Here is a 14,341-nt window from a genome sequence, read left to right as displayed (position 1 = left end):
ATCTAACTCTCTCTGCACATGTTATATCTTCCTCCCCTGCAGTGCACATGGTTTTGCCCAACTGCTAACAAAATTCCTGCTGCGATCAACTCAGAATTACCCCCAATATCCTGTACCCAGGGATCCAGGCCGAACAACACCCAGACGTGTCTGAAACGTCTGAGTCTCGCACCCACCAGCCCGTCCTCCAGGCTTTGTGGTCCACCGTCATGCTGAGGATTTTGAGGAACCAGAAGCAGGTCTCTGGTCCTGGGAGCCTGCGGGTGCAGGCTTTTTGGATTTTGCCCGACCACCTCTAAAGAAAGTGGTAGGAGGCTTGGACTTTTTTGCCTTCGCGATCTGAAAGGACTGCGGCACAGCAGAAGACAATGGTTTCTTCGTAGAAGGTGTAGCAGAGGGAAGGAAAGGTGACTTACCCGCGGTTGCCGTGGAAATCCACGCATCCAACGCTTCCCCAAATAGAGCCTGGCCTGTGTAGGGTAGGTTCTCCACACGTCTCCTAGATTCCGCATCTGCAGACCATTTGCGTAGTAAGAGTCCCCTGCGGGCTGAGACCAACATGGAATATATTTGTGCAGTCAGCGTACCCAGGTCCTTCATGGATTCCACCATGAACCCCGCAGAATCCTGTATGTTACGTAAAAACAATTCAATATCACTTCTATCCATTGTATCCAAATCCTCTAGTAATGTGCCTGACCACTTTACTATGGCTTTAGAAATCCATGCACAGGCAATAGTGGGCCTTAACGCCACTCCAGAAGCAGTGTAAATGGGTTTGAGCGTAGTGTCAATTTTACGATCGGTTCTTTTAACGCGGTAGATCCAGGGACAAGTAAAACCACCTTTTTAGACAGTCTGGAGACAGATGCGTCAACTATGGGTGTGTTTTCACATTTTTTCCTATCTCCCTCAGGGAAGGGAAAAGCAATTAGAACCCTTTTTGGGATCTGGAATTTTTTCTCCGGGTTTTCCCAGGATTTTTCAAATATAGCGTTTAATTCTTAGATGCAGGGAAGGTTAGCGAGGCTTTCTTATTGTCAGTGAAGTAAGCCTCCTCAACCTGCTCAGGTGTGGTATCATTAATATTTAACACATCTCTAATGACCTCAATCATGAGCTGCCCCCCTTTAGCAAGGGATGCCGCCCCCCTCAGCACCTCATCATCACCGTCTGCAGTATCAGAATCGGTATCCATGTCATCTTGCATGATTTAGGCAAGTGCACGTTTCTGTGGGAACATGCTAGGAGATTTTGCAGGAATAGGGACAGAGGCTGACCAAACTGCCACAGACTTCTTCAACACCCGAGTTTCAGTCTCAGTATTAGCTTCAACAATGGGGATCTGAGACAAAGCTTTACAATCCTGTGTACATGGAATGGATCCCTCCTGAGAGGAAACATCTTCTGCAGCATATGACAGTGTCCCTAGAAATGGCTATGTGAGATAGTAAACACCTACACACACACAGGGAAATGTCAGACACAGTTTCCCCACCAAGCATGTCACAGAGATTGGAGCCAACCCACACACAGCACTTTTTAAGGTAGAACTAATAACACTACCAGCGCGGACTGTGTACCTTAAAAGACAACACAGACTTTACACAGCCTCTGCCCCTTCCACAACCCCCTTGTACTGTACAAGGCAGCTCGACTTGATCTGGAGGGACAGCTCTCCTTGTCAGCTTCTGCAGGCAGGAAAATAGCGCTGAACACTGCCGTCCACTTTGAGAAGCTCCGCCCCCTTTCATGGCACTGTCTTCCCGCTCTTCTGAAGATTATACTGGCCTGAGGAATTGTGCTGGCAGCGATCCTTGGACCCTGTGAAGTTCAGATTAATTTCTAATAAATATTTAAAATGCCAGCGCTAATATATGTTGCGGGCGCATCTTATTACCATATACGATAAAAGTGTGCGGTACATAGCAAACACTACATCCCTTAAGAGAAAACAAGTACACGCACCCATTGTCTGAGTTCCAAAGCTCATTGATGTATATATTTGATATTAAAAGGATATGTATACAATATATCACATGTACAGTATATATATGGTTACATGGTTACAATTACACAGGAAGCAAGAATCCATACAGTTACAGCCACATACAATTACCCTATTTGCTCAATGCACCACCCTCTCCATTTTAGAATCTGCCCGAACACCAACAAACAGCAACTGAACAGAACAGCAACCAGCAAAAACAGAATTCTTGAGTCTGCAATCAGCTATACACTGTGTATATTGGGGGAGTACATGTCTTCTGTTATTGGTCCAGGGGAGGGAACTTTCTCATTCATGATGTGTCATTGGTCAGTTCATATGCAAGCATCGTCCAGCCTTAAAGATGCAGGAAATGTCTTTTGTTCCCATACGAGAGACTTCATATTCCTACATTTAATCATAACTAATTGTTGCAATGAGCTACAACCTAATCAAAGGTATCAAATTAACACACTCATTAATCTGATTATTTTGACACCAAGCATGGCATGTTTATCTTGTTCCGTTCCATTAATACATATACATGATGTTATACTCCATTAAATAATTTAAAGCATTATAATGTCTAGTACTTGATATGTTTAATTTATGTGTGGTATGAAATATGTGTTGAATATATTCTTGTGGCTTGTCTGTGTGAATGTGTATGCTACCATATATATTGCTGTGCTCGCTGCGCGTATTCGCAAGCAGAGCTACTCATAATGTGTGGAGTTTGTAGGTTTTCTGTATGTAATATTTTTGACTTCGACAACCCTGACAGGCTTGCTGAACAGTGTAGGGTGTAGGTGCTGGCTCAGGGCGCCCCTCACAGCGCCGCACCATGTACCGCTGACCCCCGGAGCGCAGTTATTACTGCGCTCCCTACCCTGTTGCCGCCAACTTGCCAGGGGGGCCAGTGACTCCCTTGCCACTGATCTTCTGGCTCTGTAAGGGGGAGGCGGCCTGCTGCTGGGGTGAGCGATCCCCTGTGGCGGCGAACGTTCGATCCCCTCAGGAGCTCAGTGTCCTGTCAGCAGTGATAGTGGCTCAGACCCTGCAGGGCGGACACTACACCCCCCCCCCCCCCCCCCATCTTTAGTCCCTCGAAGCAGGGAGGCTGTTGCCAGCTGCCTCCCTGTAAAATTAGAAACTAAAAAAATAAAATAAGATTTTACTTACCGGTAAATCTATTTCTCGTAGTCCGTAGTGGATGCTGGGGACTCCGTAAGGACCATGGGGAATAGCGGGCTCCGCAGGAGACTGGGCACTCTAAAGAAAGATTTAGTACTATCTGGTGTGCACTGGCTCCTCCCTCTATGACCCTCCTCCAGACCTCAGTTAAGGAAACTGTGCCCGGAAGAGCAGACATTATAAGGAAAGGATTTTTGAATCTCGGGTAAGACTCATACCAGCCACATCAATCACACCGTATAACTTGTGATACACTTATCCAGTCAACAGTATGAACAACAACAGGGCATCAACAATGGATGCCAACATAACATAACCCATTATTAAGCAATAACTATGTACACGTATTGCAGAAAGTCCGCACTTGGGACGGGCGCCCAGCATCCACTACGGACTACGAGAAATAGATTTACCGGTAAGTAAAAATCTTATTTTCTCTGACGTCCTAGTGGATGCTGGGGACTCCGTAAGGACCATGGGGATTATACCAAAGCTCCCAAACGGGCGGGAGAGTGCGGATGACTCTGCAGCACCGAATGGGCAAACTCAAGGTCCTCCTCAGCCAGGGTATCAAACTTGTAGAATTTTGCACATGTGTTTGAACCCGACCAAGTAGCAGCTCGGCAAAGCTGTAATGCCGAGACCCCTCGGGCAGCCGCCCAAGAAGAGCCCACCTTCCTAGTGGAATGGGCTTTTACTGATTTTGGATGCGGCAATCCAGCCGCAGAATGAGCCTGCTGAATCGTGTTACAGATCCAGCGGGCAACGGTTTGCTTTGAAGCAGGAGCACCCAACTTGTTGGGGGCATATAGGATAAACAGCGAGTCAGTTTTCCGGACTCCAGCCATTCGGGCTACATAAATCTTCAAAGCCCTGACTACATCTAGTAACCTGGAATCCTCCAAGTCACGAGTAGCCGCAGGCACTACAATAGGTTGGTTCAAATGAAAAGATGACACCACCTTTGGCAGAAATTGGGGACGAGTCCGCAATTCTGCCCTGTCCATATGAAAAACCAGATAGGGGCTTTTACATGACAAAGCCGCCAATTCTGACACACGCCTAGCCGAAGCTAATGCCAATAGCATGACCACCTTCCACGTGAGATACTTTAGCTCCCCGGTCTTAAGTGGTTCAAACCAGTGGGATTTTAGGAAACCCAACACCACGTTGAGATCCCAAGGTGCCACTGGTGGCACAAAAGGGGGCTGAATATGCAGCACTCCCTTAACAAACGTCTGAACTTCAGGAAGAGACGCCAGTTCCTTTTGAAAGAAAATGGATAGGGCCGAAATCTGGACCTTTATGGATCCCAACTTTAAGCCCATAGTCACTCCAGACTGTAGAAAGTGCAGAAATCTGCCCAGTTGGAATTCCTCTGTAGGGGCCTTCCTGGCATCACACCAAGCAACATATTTTCACCATATGCGGTGATAATGCTTTGCTGTCACGTCCTTCCTAGCCTTTATCAGCGCAGGAATAACTTCCTCCGGAATGCCTTTTTCCGCTAGGATCCGGCGTTCAACCGCCATGCCGTCAAACGCAGCCGCGGTAAGTCTTGGAACAGGCAGGGCCCCTGTTGCAACAGGTCCTGTCTGAGAGGCAGAGGCCATGGGTCCTCTGTGAGCATTTCTTGCAATTCCGGGTACCAAGGTCTTCTTGGCCAATCCGGAACAATGAGTATTGTTCTCACTCTTCTTCTTCTTACGATTCTCAGTACCTTGGGTATGAGAGGAAGAGGAGGGAACACATAGACCGACTGGAACACCCACAGTGTTACCAGGGCGTCCACAGCTATCGCCTGAGGCTCTCTTGACCTGGCGCAATACCGTTGCAGCTTTTTGTTGAGACGGGACGCCATCATGTCTACCTGTGGCAGTTCCCATCGATTTGTAATCTGAATGAAGACTTCTTGATGAAGTCCCCACTCTCCCGGGTGGAGGTCGTGTCTGCTGAGGAAGTCTGCTTCCCAGTTGTCCACTCCCGGAATGAACACTGCTGACAGTGCTTGTACGTGATTCTCCGCCCACCGAAGAATCCTGGTGGCTTCCGCCATCGCGACTCTGCTTCTTGTGCCGCCCTGGCGGTTTACATGAGCCACCGCAGTGATGTTGTCTGACTGAATCAGCACCGGTTGGTTGCGAAGCAGGGGCTCCGCTTGACTCAGGGCGTTGAATATGGCCCTTAGTTCCAGGATATTTATGTGCAGACAAGTTTCCTGACTTGACCACAACCCTTGGAAGTTTCTTCCCTGAGTGACTGCCCCCCACCCTCGGAGGCTCGCATCCGTGGTCACCAGGACCCAGTCCTGTATGCTGACTCTGCGGCCCTCGAGAAGGTGAGCACTCTGTAGCCACCACAGAAGAGACACCCTGGCCCTGGGGGACAGGGTGATCAGCCGATGCATCTGAAGATGCGATCCGGACCATTTGTCCAACAGATCCCATTGAAAGATCCTCGCATGGAACCTGTCGAAGGGAATGGCTTCGTACGATGCCACCATCTTTCCCAGGACTCGCGTGCAGTGATGCACCGACACCTGTTTCGGTTTTAAGAGGTCTCTGACTAGAGTCACAAGCTCTTGAGCCTTCTCCGTCGGGAGAAACACCTTCTTCTGGTCTGTGTCCAGAATCATGCCCAGAAAGGGCAGACACGTCGTAGGAATCAGCTGCGACTTTGGGATATTCAGAATCCAGCCATGCTGTTGCAACACTTCCTGTGAGTGCGCTACGCTGATCTGCAACTGCTCCCTCGATCTCGCCTTTATGAGGAGATCGTCCAAGTATGGGATAACTGTGACTCCTTGCTTTCTCAGGATCACCATCATTTCTGCCATTACCTTGGTAAATATTCTCGGTGCCGTGGACAGACCAAACGGCAACGTCTGGAATTGGTAATGACAGTCCTGTACCACAAATCTGAGGTACTCCTGATGAGGCGGATAAATGGGGACATGCAAGTAAGCATCCTTGATGTCCAGAGACACCATAAAATCCCCCTCTTCCAGGCTTGCAATGACCGCTCTGAGCGATTCCATTTTGAACTTGAATCTTTTCAGATAAATGTTCAGGGACTTTAAATTTAATATAGGTCGGACCGAACCGTCCGATTTACCTCTGATATGTGTAAAATATCCTTCATCGCTATAATCATGTAACGTATAGCTTTTGTCATTTTTGTTTGCAATTTTGCATCATCGTCGTCGACACTGGAGTCAGAATCCGTGTCGACATCTGTGTCAACCATTTTGGATAGTGGGCGCTTTTGAGACCCTGAGGGCCTCTGCGCTGTAGGATCAGGCATGGGTTGAGACCCTGACTGGCCCGAGGTATCAGCTTTATCCAACCTTTTATATAAGGAGTTTACATTATCATTTAACACCTTCCACATATCCATCCAATCAGGTGTCGGCACCGTCGGCGGCGACACGTCAGTCAACTGCACTTGCTCTGCCTCCACATAGCCCTCTTCGTCAAACATGTCGACACACGCGTTCCGACACACCCCACACACAGGGGAAGCTCTAAATGAGGACAGGACCCCCACAAGGCCTTTTGGAGAGACAGAGAGAGAGTCTGCCAGCACACACCCCAGCGCTATATAACCCAGGGATTACACAGTAACTTAGTGTTTACCCAGTAGCTGCTGTATTATGATTTATGCGCCTAAATTTATGTGCCCCCCCCCCCCTCTCTTTTTTTACCCTTCTACCGTGATTCTGCAGGTGAGAGCCTGGGGAGCTTCCTCTCAGCGGAGCTGTGGAAGGAAAATGGCGCTGGTGAGTGCTGAGGAAGAAGGCCCCGCCCCCTCAGCGGTGGGCTTCTGTCCCGCGATTTTTAGTAAAATAAATGGCGGGGGCTCATACATATAACAGTGTGCCACTGTTTATATGCAGCATTCGCCAGGAGGTATCTAATTGCTGCCCAGGGCGCCCCCCCTGCGCCCTGCACCCTACAGTGACCGGAGTGTGTGGGTTAGTGTGGGCGCAATGGCGCACAGCTGCAGTGCTGTGCGCTACCTCATGTGAAGACAGGAGTCTTCTGCCGCCGATTTCGAGGTCTTCTCCGCTTCTGCCGGCTTCTGTCTTCTGGCTCTGCGAGGGGGACGGCGGCGCGGCTCCGGGAACGGACGACAAGGTCAGGTCCTGTGTTTGATCCCTCTGGAGCTAATGGTGTCCAGTAGCCTAAGAAGCGCAACCTAGCCGCAGTTAGTAGGTTTGCTTCTCTCCCCTCAGTCCCTCGTAGCAGAGAGTCTGTTGCCAGCAGAAGCGCTCTGAAAATAAAAAACCTAACTAAAATACTTTCTTATTAGCAAGCTCAGGAGAGCTCACTAAAAGCACCCAGCTCTGTCCGGGCACAGATTCTAACTGAGGTCTGGAGGAGGGGCATAGAGGGAGGAGCCAGTGCACACCAGATAGTACTAAATCTTTCTTTAGAGTCCCCAGTCTCCTGCGGAGCCCGCTATTCCCCATGGTCCTTACAAAGTCCCCAGCATCCACTAGGACGTCAGAGAAATAGGATTTTAATACCTACCGGTAAATCCTTTTCTCTTTGTCCGTAGAGGATGCTGGGGACTCCGTAAGGACCATGGGGTATAGACGGGATCCGCAGGAGACATGGGCACACTATAAGACTTTGAATGGGTGTGAACTGGCACCTCCCTCTATGCCCCTCCTCCAGACCTCAGTTAGAAAACTGTGCCCAGGGAGACGGACATTTCGAGGAAAGAATTTATTGTTTAACACGGTGAGTGTCATACCAGCTCACACCACGAATATACCGCAGAACGTGGCATTCAAAAGAATACCAGCCAACGGCATGAAAAATACACAGCAACATGCTGAGAAAATATGTAACACAACCAGTGTGTCAACACAACCAATAAAAAGACACCGCCTGCCATGGCATGCACAACATCAGCCTGACAGAAAAAGAAACACCACAAGAGTGTAACCATAACCAATTACTGCAGACACCGTATGCACTGGGACGGGCGCCCAGCACACTCTACGGACTAAGAGGAAAGGATTTACCGGTAGGTATTAAAATCCTATTTTCTCCTACGTCCTAGAGGATGCTGGGGACTCCGTAAGGACCATGGGGTTTATACCAAAGCTCCAGACCGGGCGGGTGAGTGCGGACGACTCTGCAGCACCGATTGAGCAACATGAGGACCCCATCAGCCAGGGTATCAAACTTGTAGAGTTTAGCAAAAGTGTTTGAACCCGACCAAGTATCCGCTCGCCAAAGATGAAATCGCCGAGACTCCTCGGGCATCCGCCCAAGAAAAACCCCCTTTCCAAGTAGAATGGGTCACCACCGAATTCGGTAACGGCAATCCAGCCGTAGAACGAGCACGCCGAATCGGGTCACAGATCTAGCGTGTAACCGACTACAGAGACGCAGGCGCCCCAATCACGCTGGTAGCATACCGGACAAACAGAGCATCTGTTGCCGCAATCTGAGCCAAATTGGTGACATAAATATTCAAAGCTCTGACTACATCGAGAGACCTTGAATCAGCTCAAGTAACCACAGGCATCAAATAGGCTGGTTTCTGCGAAACACCTAAACCACTGTTGGCAGAACTATTATCTGAATTCTCAATTTCACTCTATCCACCTGGAAGATCAAACAGGGGCTCATGTGAGACCCAGCCGCCACTTCCGACACCCGCCTTGCGGACGCCAAATCCAAAAGCATGACCACTCTCCAAGACAGAAAATTTAACACAACCTTTCAGAAAGGTTCCAAACATTGTGACACAAGAAAACTCAACACCACGTCAAGGTCCCACGGTGCCAATGGGGGCACAAACGGAGGTTGGATGTGCAGTACTCCGTCCACGAAGGTCCGAACCTCCGGAAAGGTCGCCAATTCTTTCTTGAAAGAAAATTTATAAGACCAAAACCGCTCTTGAATGGAGCCTAACTTTCGGCCTGCACCCACATCTGCTTGCAAAGAATGGAGAAAAACAACCGAACTGAAGGTCTTCTGTAGTATCCTTCTTGGATTCACACCAAGACACATATTTTCTCCAAACACGGTGGTAAGGCTTTGCCGTTACTTCTGTTCTAGCCTGAAGAAAAGTGGAAATGACTTCACTGGGAATACCCTTTCTGGCTAGGATATGGCGTTCAACCGCCACGCGGCCAAACGCAGCGCGGTAAGTCTTGATACATGCCCGGATCTTGCTGTAACAGTTCCTCACGTAGAGGAAGAGGCCAGGGATCCGCTATGAGTAAATCTTGAAGAACTGGATACCAAGCCTTCCATGTTCAGACCGGAACAATGAGGAACGCCTGAACCTTTGTTCGTCTTACGTTTATCACCTTCAGAAGAGTGAAAACAGAGGGGACACATAGACCGATTGAAAACACCCAAGGTGTCCCGAGGACGTCCACTGCTATAGCTTGAGTGTCCCCTGACCTGGAACAATATCCCTGAGATCTCTCGTTGAGGCGAGACACCAATATGTCGAATTGAGGCACACCTCAAAGACCTGTCGTTTCAGTGAAACTTCTCAATGACGACTGTATATCTCCCGGATGGAGATCGCATCTGCAGAGGAATCTATTTCTCCGTCGTTCACATCCGGACCGAAGACTGCTAATATAGCGTTCACCAGTCCTTTCACCCAGCGGAAAACTTTTACGGCATCCGCCATTGCCGCTTTGCTCCATGTTCCGCCCTAGCGGCTTACTTACACCACAACTGTCAAGTCGTCCAACCGAATTAACACGGCAGATCACAAAGCATATGTTCATTGAAAATAGCTCTTAAATCAAGAAAGCTTATTGCAGACAAGCTTCCCAGCTTGACCTTTTCCTCTGGAAATACTTCCCTTGCAAGTACTGCTCCCCAGTCTCGGAGATCTGCATGCATGGACACCAGGATCTCCTCCTGGATTCCGAACCTTCTTCCCTCTAGGAGGTGAGAACTGAGCAGACACCACAGGAGCGATATCCTGGCCATTAGGATTATATTCTGGCGCATGTGCAGGTGAGACCCGGACCACATTTCCAACTGGCCCCGTGAAAACCACTCTGGCATTTGACCTGCTCACTGAAAAGCCTCTTAGGCTGCACCATCTTCTTCATCAACAGAACATATTGATGGATTGTCACTGCAAATCTGATCCGACTCTGGATCCTGAGACCTCTTTCCACAGGAAAACGCAGAACTTCAACCGTTCAGTAACTACTCTGATACCCACCTCCGACATCTGCGTCGTTGGGAACAACAGCCATTCCCTGTGTTGAAGAACAGTCAGAGAGAAACAACGATTTGCACCACTTGTTTCTTGACATCGCCTTAATCAGGAGAGCGTCTCAGTACAGAATGACAATAGCTCTTATTATTGAAAGAACCCATCATACTGCCATCACTCCGGTGAAATGGCAAAGACAATCCTGGATATCAACCCAGGTAAGCCGAATGCGGAGAAACACGCATTTAACCCCTTTTCTACCTTTACGCGCTGGAGCTCTCTGGTCTGAGAGAATCCATCCTGTAGGACAACCACGTAAAGAAAAATCTTTGTTGTTTTCTTGTTTTTGTTTTTACACAGGGACAGCAGGACAATGCCCTGAATCTGACGCAACACTGGTATGGCGTCGCGTACTACCTCCCCTTCCAGAGGGGAAACGGCAAGATCTATTTGAAAAATCAGTGAGGGAAAACATCTGTAAACGCCAGAATGTCCCCCTTTGTATTCTATACTTAACTCACAGGTCCTAGTCCATTCCTGGACTGATTGAAAAGTACTAGACAAGCTCCCACCGGAGTAGGCTAAAGCCAGATAGACCCAGCGACATGCGGTGAATGTGGTAGAAACAGAAAACGACATCACTTCTGCGAACCTAACAAGGCTGCAGAATTTCTACCTTTTCACCTTCCACTACCTGCACCGAAAGGGAAAAAAGAACGGACTCGAACCGGTTAAAATGATTGTAGCCCACAACAGAATGTGTCACCAACCGTTGTGAAGGAGTCTAACTCACAAAGTTAGATTTACCATTACTATCCGCCGAGACTGACTGAACAGAGGCATATCTCTCGGAAAAAGAGAAGAACAATTCCAGACGCGCTGTCACAGCTGCCAGCAAGGGATTGTCAGTCCCAATACAGAGTTTTTACAACAAAAGGCAAGTAAGCCGGCGCTGGCTGTCTTTCCAATAATTAAAACAACTATGGATGATTGAAAAACACTTGTATTTATTAACTGACACTAATTAGTGAATAAAAACATGAATAAAATATAAAATTCACACAATCATATAAAATTAAGGGCATATATGGAGCTGAGAAAAAATTCAAATGTGCTGCTAATGAGTGTCCACTGAGGATCCCGGACTAGAACACTGGACAAAAGTTCCCTGGGGAAGAGAAATGGAATACAGCTGGTTTTACCCGTATATGCGGAGGCTTCCAATTGCTTTTGAAAACAGCAGGCGAGCTGTATCACTTGTATTCAAGCTGGGTCTCTCCGATGAATGCTGTAATTGATATGTCCCACAGAGAACAAATCCAAGGCAGGTGTTCCAAAATAGATTGTCAAAAGTCCATATCTGGATCCTGTGATGAAGTGGAGCACTGGTGATAGTGGTGATGGCAGCTTTTTCACACTTAACGCGTTTCCCTAGGCACGGTCACCTAGCTTCATCAGAAGTAGAGCTCCCACTGATTCAGGGATCTATTTAAACCCTATTTAATCACCTGATGCCCAACAGGTGTGTAACAGGTGTATAACAATAATGAGTAATCAATCATCCATAGTATTTATAAAAACTATAGTTTTGCAATTTCACTAATCCCATTTAATAGATAGAATGATGTGTAGGAGGCAAACCCACAAAAAAATGTGTATATATATATGTAATCCATAAACATAAATAAAAATAAAACTGAATAGGAAAGGTGTTAAAGGTCAGTGCAGTCACATGACCTAATTCCGGACTCTTAGTTCTATAGATTTTCCATGTAAGTCTCAGAAATCCCTATGTTATGTATATCCAAGCCTGCAGACCTTACCAATGATATTAAAATCACTTTTATATATATGATAGCCAAGTCTCGATGTTCCGTCCTGCGGCCCCGTGCAGCCCGGTCACGTGACCGGCAATGGCCAGTGAATGTGGCCTGGCGGAAGTAACTCGGTTGCTAGGCAACCCGTGTATATTCCGGCGTGCGGTGTTCTCTGTGGGACATATCAATTACAGCATTCATCGGAGAGACCCAGCTTGAATACAAGTGATACAGCTCGCCTGCTGTTTTCAAAAGCAATTGGAAGCCTCCGCATATACGGGTAAAACCAGCTGTATTCCATTTCTCTTCCCCAGGGAACTTTTGTCCAGTGTTCTAGTCCGGGATCCTCAGTGGACACTCATTAGCAGCACATTTGAATTTTTTCTCAGCTCCATATATGCCCTTAATTTTATATGATTGTGTGAATTTTATATTTTATTCATGTTTTTATTCACTAATTAGTGTCAGTTAATAAATACAAGTGTTTTTCAATCATCCATAGTTGTTTTAATTATTGGAAAGACAGCCAGCGCCGGCTTACTTGCCTTTTGTAGCATATCTCTCGGAGTCAGCCTCAGCATTCCCCCGGCCACACTCCTGTGTTCGCACGGTAGCCTGCCGCAATGTTATAGAGGAGAATCAACATAAGAAACATCCCCTCTCTTTTTAGGGTAATACTATCGGATGCCTTTCCGAATATAAACACTCCCCCATGTGTATGTAATGCAAATGACTCCAAAGCATAGAAATAAAATATCACTTAGCTCCTTGTGTACGATCCTTTGTGACAGGGCCCCGTGTCGACCAGGAGTTGACTTTCACAGTATTCTATCCACGGCGTGAAAAGAATAAACCTTCGGACTCCATGTGAGGATCTGAGACCAACTCATCACAGCCGACCTAGAGCTTTATCAACAGACCAGCACATGAGAAGGAATACTTTTACTTCAGCATTCATTATAAATCATAATATGAATATACATAACGTAATACACAAATACACACATATCCTATAAATATATATATATATATATATATATATATATATATATAAAACATACATATAAGCGGATTGTCCGGAACCATCGGGTCCCTAGTGACATTAATGTGTTCTGAATGTGTATGATCATGTACTGAATGCCCCAGTTGTGGATCGAACAGGAAACCTTATGGTCGACAGAAAACCTAGTATTCGTCGACAGCAGGGAGTAGTAACTAGGCAAAATAACATTCTTGCGACCCCGAGGGGTCGAGGGAAGTATACATAAATAATTTTAATAACACTCCCCCACACATACTACAGGCCCATGGAACCGTACCATACATATACATATAAATATATATACAGGTATAAGGCAGTTACAGTATGTTAATTTACACCCAGTAATAACAGTTGGTGCCGACAGGGTCACCCACATATTACTGTGTCTCCCATACAGTGTTTACTTTTGACAAGCATACAACTACCGACCTGTTGATACTGCATCTACGGACTCAAGTACCGACAGGCGTCGGCGATGCCGACAGTGATCCCCACAGCTGTTTGTGACAGAGCACTCGCGCATGTCGACATATGTTGACTAGAAAGCTATAGTGGGTATATCTGACAGGGAACACAGAGAAATATGCACAACAAAGATTATACGCCCATTTCTAAAACTAGTGCTATATATTCCACAATATAACACTAAATACTCTGTGCCCCCCCCCCCCCCCCCCCCCCCTCCTTTGTACTGTACACCTTTTTGGCGGGGACAGAGAGAAAAATGGCGCTGAACCCTGTTGTGAGGGCTAACCTCCGCCCCTTTTTGGCGCGCTTCAGCCCCATTAAAATAAGAATTTACTTACCGATAATTCTATTTCTCGGAGTCCGTAGTGGATGCTGGGGTTCCTGAAAGGACCATGGGGAATAGCGGCTCCGCAGGAGACAGGGCACAAAAAGTAAAGCTTTACGATCAGGTGGTGTGTACTGGCTCCTCCCCCTATGACCCTCCTCCAAGCCTCAGTTAGGTACTGTGCCCGGACGAGCGTACACAATAAGGAAGGATTTATGAATCCCGGGTAAGACTCATACCAGCCACACCAATCACACCGTACAACCTGTGATCTAAACCCAGTTAACAGTATGATAACA

The sequence above is a fragment of the Pseudophryne corroboree genome, chromosome 9 (genome assembly GCF_028390025.1).
Source record: "Pseudophryne corroboree isolate aPseCor3 chromosome 9, aPseCor3.hap2, whole genome shotgun sequence".
NCBI classification, from domain to species: Eukaryota; Metazoa; Chordata; class Amphibia; order Anura; family Myobatrachidae; genus Pseudophryne; species Pseudophryne corroboree.
Note: the sequence above shows the minus strand (reverse complement) of the source record.